Genomic DNA, 7,387 nt, shown 5'->3' with positions numbered 1-7,387 from the left:
CTTATTTGAATCAAAAAAGTATTCACATTTCTGTTATTAATTGGTTGAGATTTGCAAAACTGCAGAATTACTGAAGGAGTGGAATTAAAAATCTTACTTTCCATTCATTCACTCACATGGCACTCACTATTATTGCAGTTATTTCAAGAGTTCCTTTTCTTATCTATAGGTTTGAATTGTGCTGCCTTCTGTGTTACAACATCACCTCTGTCTAAAAGAGATGACTGCTGTTCACTTCTCAGCTTTACTGTGTTTTGTGTTTATTTGTTTCCCAATACCCTCTTACCATATTTCTTTTAACCATTGGAACAAATTTGTGGCGATATGCCTGATTCTTTTGCCAGCATACTACCGGATTTACTAGATCATTGTGCATCCCAAATGTTGCCAAGAGGTTATACAATTTCTACAAGGTGAGGTGGAATGTCATTTATATTCAGTGGTTTTAATCACAGCGTACTGGTTCACAGTGAAAATAGGGTAAATATTTTTAAGGAAAGTAAATAAGCCCATTTATCATTGATAAATTTCAAAATTCAACATGCTTCAACTTGCACAGATCTATGGTTAATATTATGCATCGCTTCTGCTGAAGCACTCACTGCAGATAACCCAGAAGCTCATAACTCTCCAGCTCTAAGCTAAAAATTTATCCAGTGTATGGATTGTATGTCACCAATGAGCATTCTGGTCACTTGTCAAATCTAATGCTCTAACCTTAACAATTGCATAAGCTCTAAAAGGGTCTTCTGACTATGAGGTATTTTCTCACAAGCAGTAGAAGTTCTGAAGACCACACAAAAAAGTAGACCAGAGTAGATACTGCAGTGATCCTTCATGTACTGAGGGAAGAAATTCTTTCTCCTGAGTGGAAAGAAGGCATAAGGGGCCAAAATTGTAATAACGACATGAAGTTATAACAGGAATAAATTTAGCTCCATGAGTTTAGATGAGCAGCCTGGACAAAATGGTACGTGACAGCTCTTCAGAGACAGGTTTTCCTCTGAGTCTGTACTGCCACTTTAGCACTACATGTTTTTCTTAGCCCTAATCATATGCAGTGCAAGAAAAGAAAAGAAACTCAGCTGCTTCTAAGTGCTGAAAAAGACACTAGCTTTAGAGTTTCAGATGAATGGGTAAATGGGTAGATGGACAGACAGTAGAACCCCACCAAATAAATTCCTCACAATATAGGTTTGCCAATTTTCTGGCTATTTTTCTCAATGGGTTAAAGAGAAGCACATGGTTTTATACCTGGAAAAAGTCAGGCTCCATATCACAGTGTTCTGATATTGACCACATCTCTTAAACAGAACAGTTGAGTTTCTCCATCTTATGAAAAAGAAAGGCGGTAAAGAAAAGTTTCTCCTTTTTCCATTCAGCCAAGATTCCAAAATAAAGTGAATTACAGATTGTCTTAGTTAACCATTATAATGTGCTATTATCATTCTAAAAATATTTGATGAAGGGTTAGGGAAATCATGTAGACTGAAGAAAATAAAAACTTTTTTCAAATATAGAAACGTTGTTTAAAACAATTATCACTGAATGAACTAATTAATTTACCCTATTAGAAATCAGGATTGACACTAAAATAAAATTTAATTTTTTTTTTTAAATTGTATTTTAAAATAATTCTGTAATCACTCAACTAAATGATTAACAGATTAGAGCCACAGTCACTACATTTAAGAAATTTTAGCAATGAATATGTCAACTGATGTTTCCTTTCTTCAAGCAACTTTCCCCTAACATTTTTTACAAGGCATTTCAATTTTAAGCAGCAAAAGTTTTACCTTTGGATATTCTTTCAATAATCAAAAGCCAGTAGTATGGTAAAATTACTTCGATTTTTCTAATGTGCCTTTTGGGGTTTTGTCTGCAAGTGTTTGCATGTTCAGTTCATTGTAGAAGTTTAGATAATTCTCCTCTAAGTACTGGAAACTGGTTCAAATAAAGGGATAGAGAAAAAACTACTTTGATTTACCTTTGCAATATATTTTTGGTCACAAAAATATTGTTATATTTTTAATATATGCAAATTGTATGAACATGGACCACATGCCTGAATCCTTTGAAAAATTCATTCTTAATCTGCTAGACAACATTGGTCATGTATTTGGATGAAGCAGCAAAATTATTGGATGAAGAGAAAGTGGCACATACAATGTATTTGAATTTTAGAAAAAATATTTTATACAGTGTCTGACAAAATCTTACTTGAAAACTTAATTGAAGTTGTCTTAGAGAAGAATGGTGTTATGTGGATTGAAAACAAACATTAACGAATAAATAGGTAAATAATACTGAAACGAAAGTGCAACAACAAACCACAGCATAATGATTGAGGAGAGATGCCTACCAGGGCACCAGAGGTAACAGTCTTTGGTCCACTACAACATCTTCATTAACAAACTCAAATACTGAGTAAGCAACACATTGACAAAGTTAGTGGATGATCCTAAATGTGCAGGAGATGTGAAGGAGATGAATCAAGACTTATATTTAATTATGACAACATGACTAAAGAGTAGTTAAAAGAAATTTCCAGTCATTTCAATGTACAGCACAACAGATGGATACAAGAAATACAGCAGAAAAATAATCTGAGGAATGATCCAGAAGGAAGATCTAGTAGTTGACAATTACAGCTTAATATGAGCTCTACATATAACATTGAAGCAAACAAGGACCACGTCAATCAAATGTGGACCAAAGGCACACAAAAATAATTTCATAGAATACCATATAACAAAGTCATAGTCTTTTCTTACATAACTGTGGTCCTCCACACTAATGGAATTATTGGGTTTGGTCCTGGAAAATTGATATGGAATGATATCATTTGGAGCAACAAACAAATAAATTATCAGAAAGGATGTACGTAGGAAAATAATGGGCAAAACTAAAGCATAGTATATCTTTAAGAATATGCATATGGAAATCACAATCCTTCACAAAGCTGATAACTTAAAATACTTTTTAAAAAGAAAATAAAACTGAAACCAACAGCTTAAGGCTGTGTAGTGTCTCTTCAGGACAAAATGAAAGAATGATGCCTGCTGAAGGAAGGACAATATTCCTGATTTCCACTAAGTATGACTTGCAGAATTGTCATAGAGGAATGAAGGAGCCAGTCAACATGCATGGGTGGTTTTGACACTCAAAGCCTCCTTTGAGGTGGCACATGTCCCCACACCTGAGGCATCTGGCCTAAACAACAAGTAAGGTTGAGATCTCCACATACGGTAAGCTAAATTGATTTAGAACATATGTATGCAGGAGGCCTGTCTTCTCTAGGGATTTTCTCAGTCACAGAAAAACTGGGATGGAAAAAACAGAAAGGAAGGTCAGTAGCATCTGGAAATAAGCTATCCTATAGAGACACCATGCAGCTCAAATGCCCAGAGTTGGGTTTAAAAATATGATTCATGTTTCCCTGTGCCAGCTTTGATGAATTTGGTGCCACATTACATTGCAAAGGGTGTCTGGGAAATTCTCTGACTATCATGTGAGGTGTCAACATGTATGTAGAGGTGTTATGTAAAGTCTAGTACAACTATGGTAATCAGACGTATCAAGTGACAAGCTGCTCACAAAGTCTTGGAACCCGGGAGCTTTGCACATGGAGATGCACCTGGATTAAGAAGCAGACAGTCTCTGCACAAGGTCAGAGCAGACAGGAAGCGGGCTTCTCAAGCAGGTGCTGCCCCAACCTACAGGCTGCTCAGGGACCATGGGCCAGGGCTTCTTGCAGAATCAGCTGTGATACATTGCCTGAGGCAATGAGCTGTGGGCAGTTTGACCAAACTGGTGTGGCAAGTGTTTAGAGAGGCATGGTGCACCAGAAAGCCAAAATGACTCTTCACATGTAGAAGAAGCTGGAAGACAAAAAACTAAAGTAGGATGCAGTGCCACTTGTCTGACAACAACTTTTCTTGGGAGGGAATTGTGCATTTCTTTACACATTTCACTAGAAAGGGCCACATATCTGTGCCTGCTAGGCAGTGGGCACTCCTGCTGCATCTCTGGGACTTTGAGACCAAAGGGAGATTGGTGTTATGATAAGTTTCAGTAAAAGTGATTTCTTTACTCTGAGAAAAAAGTTAAGTTTTGTACCGTCACCATATGGCATTAGCCGCCTTAGTACAACTTGGTAGAGGTCACCTTAGATACAGAATGGCATTTATTTTCTGCTTCTTCCTGAGATCTCTTTTGAAGTCATATTTGTTCCTTGTTCTGATGCATAGGGGATCCAGACCACAGTATATCAACATAGCTTGTACCATCCCAGAAGTATAAGAGTCTACCAGAAAATCAACATTAAAAGCATCCAGAAATTGTGCAATTACTGCATAAGCAACACATGATTTTTTCACAGTTCTTCTTTCCTTCCTAAGGGTCCTAGAGCATTTTATTCCCTCATCTGACACTGAAATTCAGCCACCTCTGGGGTGGAAGCCAGCAGCTATTCAGCATCAGGGATAGTGCCATATTTAAGCAAGATAAATGCACAGAAGAAAGACCATCTGTTATCATGCCAGTCAATTTGTAGATACAAGTAGATCCAGAGCAAGTTGTGACAAATCCATGTGCCAGAGCCCCCTCCAATATTTCTAGCAGAGTACAGACAAGCATAAGGAAGTCATTTGTGCATGCCCTAATGTTGCTGTCAGCCTGCCTGGGCGGACTCTGCCCTTTGTGGTATCACTGTTCCCCTCTGGGACAAGGGACAGAGTTGATGTTATCAGTCAATGGCTCCCCTATATAAGGGCATGAAGGTAGGCATGACAACTTTTTTGCTCAGCTCTAGTCGGTGGCTTTTGCCAAAGCCTTGAGCCAAAGCTCCTCCGGACGAGTGCCCAGAAACATTTGGCTCTAAAACCAAGCTGAGAGATTGCTAAGAGCCAAGTTGTAGAAACCTCATGGAGTCTCTGTGGCCAAAACCATGGAAAAGGAAATTAGCTTTGAATAGAGCCCTTATAGATCAAACACCCAGAGTAGACTAAACATCTTTGACAATGAGTCTAATATTTCATGGCAAGGCAATTTTGTTCAGTAATTTGTTCAGATCTAAATGCTTTTAGTTCTCTAAGTTCATTTCTCACTAAATTATTTTCTCAGGACAGTTTGTTTGAACATAATAAGGAATCCAAGCCTCAGCTACAGCAGGACCTTTGCAATACAAGTGCATGGGTTATACCTTATTTTCCAACATGGGGATTTATTAATTTTTTTTTTTAAATGATGTCCTATAGCAGAGATTTTTCAATAATGTGTGTTAAAAGGGTTATTATGTAACGACTTAGAAGTAGGGACTTAAAAGATGATAGTGTGTTTCAGCATACAATATGCTATGAAAGATTAGCTAAACTATTGGGAGCCCACACAGGTCTCCACTACCCTCAGCACTCATGAGTCATTGTGGTCTTGTTTGTTTCTCTGATAAATTCAGTAAACTGGGGTGTAGTATATCACGCAGCAGTGCCATATATCCTTCCATTCTCTAATAGGAACATAAAACAACCATTGATTGCAAACAGGCTCTTTTAAAGATTCACTACACTGTTTGGCATTTTCAAATGTTTTTATGTTGGCAAGCTATTATAATAACTCATATGGGATCAAAATGCATATAACTTATTCCAAAGTATTCCACATGCTAATTAGGTAAACAGAAATGCACTTGCACTTGTCTCTACCTTCTCCATCAAAAGCAAGCATGCTTATTCTCCACAACATTATTTTACTTCAACTTCTTCTTTTTATGTATCATTCCAAACCTTCTTCCCCCACCTCCTGCATTCATAATCCTGTTCACTGACTCTCTTGTTACTGTCTCTGTCTTTTCGTATATCTAAAATATTAAAGTAAAGCAAGGCAATGAGTCACTTTTTATCTCTCCAAGGAGGAGAGAGGAAGATGACACATTGTGCACTGATCTTACTAAGAAAAATACAGTAAATGTGGAGATTTTTTTTTGTTGTTTGTATTTAATCTTTATCAAAACTGCATTGCAGGAGTCATCTTCATTTCTTAAAAAAACAAACGAGAGAGAGCAAAGCGAAGACAGGTGGAAGAAGCACTATGAATTTTACCAATTACAACATTTTTTTCAGTTCAGTTCAGAGAGCTGGGTACTCGACTGCAGCTTGAAGATAGTCATATTAAAAAAAAGTTTGATATTTACCAATTTCAAGAAAAATAATCTTCCCCTCAACGTCCATATGTGTAGGTTCCATTAGTATTTCTCATCCATATAAACCAAGGGAAGAACAGACCTCTTAGAGTCAATTGTATTTTCACATTCGAAGCCAGAACTACAATCTTCCATTAGTATGTTTATGGCTTATGTCTTTTTTCATCGAGCAGGCACCATTAACACCTTCACGCAGCATGGATGGGGTGATCCCTGAGCTGACATTTTGGGATCCACATCATGCAGAAGGGAGAGGGGGAATGTCTGTCCCTCTGAGTTTCCCTCCCTGCAGAGCCTGGGGGGGCCTTTTCAAAAGGCTCTCACTCTGAACTGATTACTTGCTTAAGCACTGATGGGGCTTTGGATCTCCAATGTATCCAAGAAGGAAAATGCAGTGGGATGGGAGGACAAAGAGTGGAATCTGGCACAAGTAAAATACTGGAGCTGGGACAAGGAAATTGCTCTCACTAAGGAATTTTCAAAGGAGTTCACCTGGGTGAAAATGGTCTTTGAGGTACAAATGGTTCACACCCCAACTTGTGGCTATAATTAGTTGTGCCAGAGGAACAGCCAAAACCAGCTGCTCCATGATGTCTCATTAGATCTGCCATTTTACACACAGCAGCCAAAGACAAAACAGGCAGTTGCTTGGCAGAAGCCTGAGGCTGCTTGGCACCACAGCACAAGCATGCTCTTAGCTCCGGCTGTGGCCAACCCCAGGCACAGAGAGAAGGAGAAAAAGAGGAGGAGGAGGAGGTGGCGCCAACAGCAGTGCCAAGCTTCATTATTACAAAGAGATTTACAGGTTGTGGGTTAGCTTTCTAAGCAGGTTACAATGCCTGAAATGATAGAGAAGGACATGCAGCATATCCGAATATCTCAGGAATGCTGTGAGATCTGGAGGGCCGTAAGTAAAGGGAATTGTGTCATATCCATGCTACCTAGAATTGTGTCATATTCATGCTACCTACCCTCAAGTCTGGCAGTGAGCTCCCATCCCTGGGTGTTTCTGTGAAAGCAGAGGCCCAGAAAGCCAGCCTTTCAGTGCCTCATAGCACATAGGAAGATTTTGAGAGTTATAATTGAAAGATTAGTTATTATCACCCCAAGTTCCAGTTCCGATTCAGACACCCACCATGACTGAATTCCATAGTAGCTGTGTATTTCCACTTACTGTTAGTCTATCAA

Source organism: Hirundo rustica, chromosome 6 (assembly GCF_015227805.2).
Source record: "Hirundo rustica isolate bHirRus1 chromosome 6, bHirRus1.pri.v3, whole genome shotgun sequence".
Classification (NCBI taxonomy): Eukaryota; Metazoa; Chordata; class Aves; order Passeriformes; family Hirundinidae; genus Hirundo; species Hirundo rustica.
Note: the sequence above shows the minus strand (reverse complement) of the source record.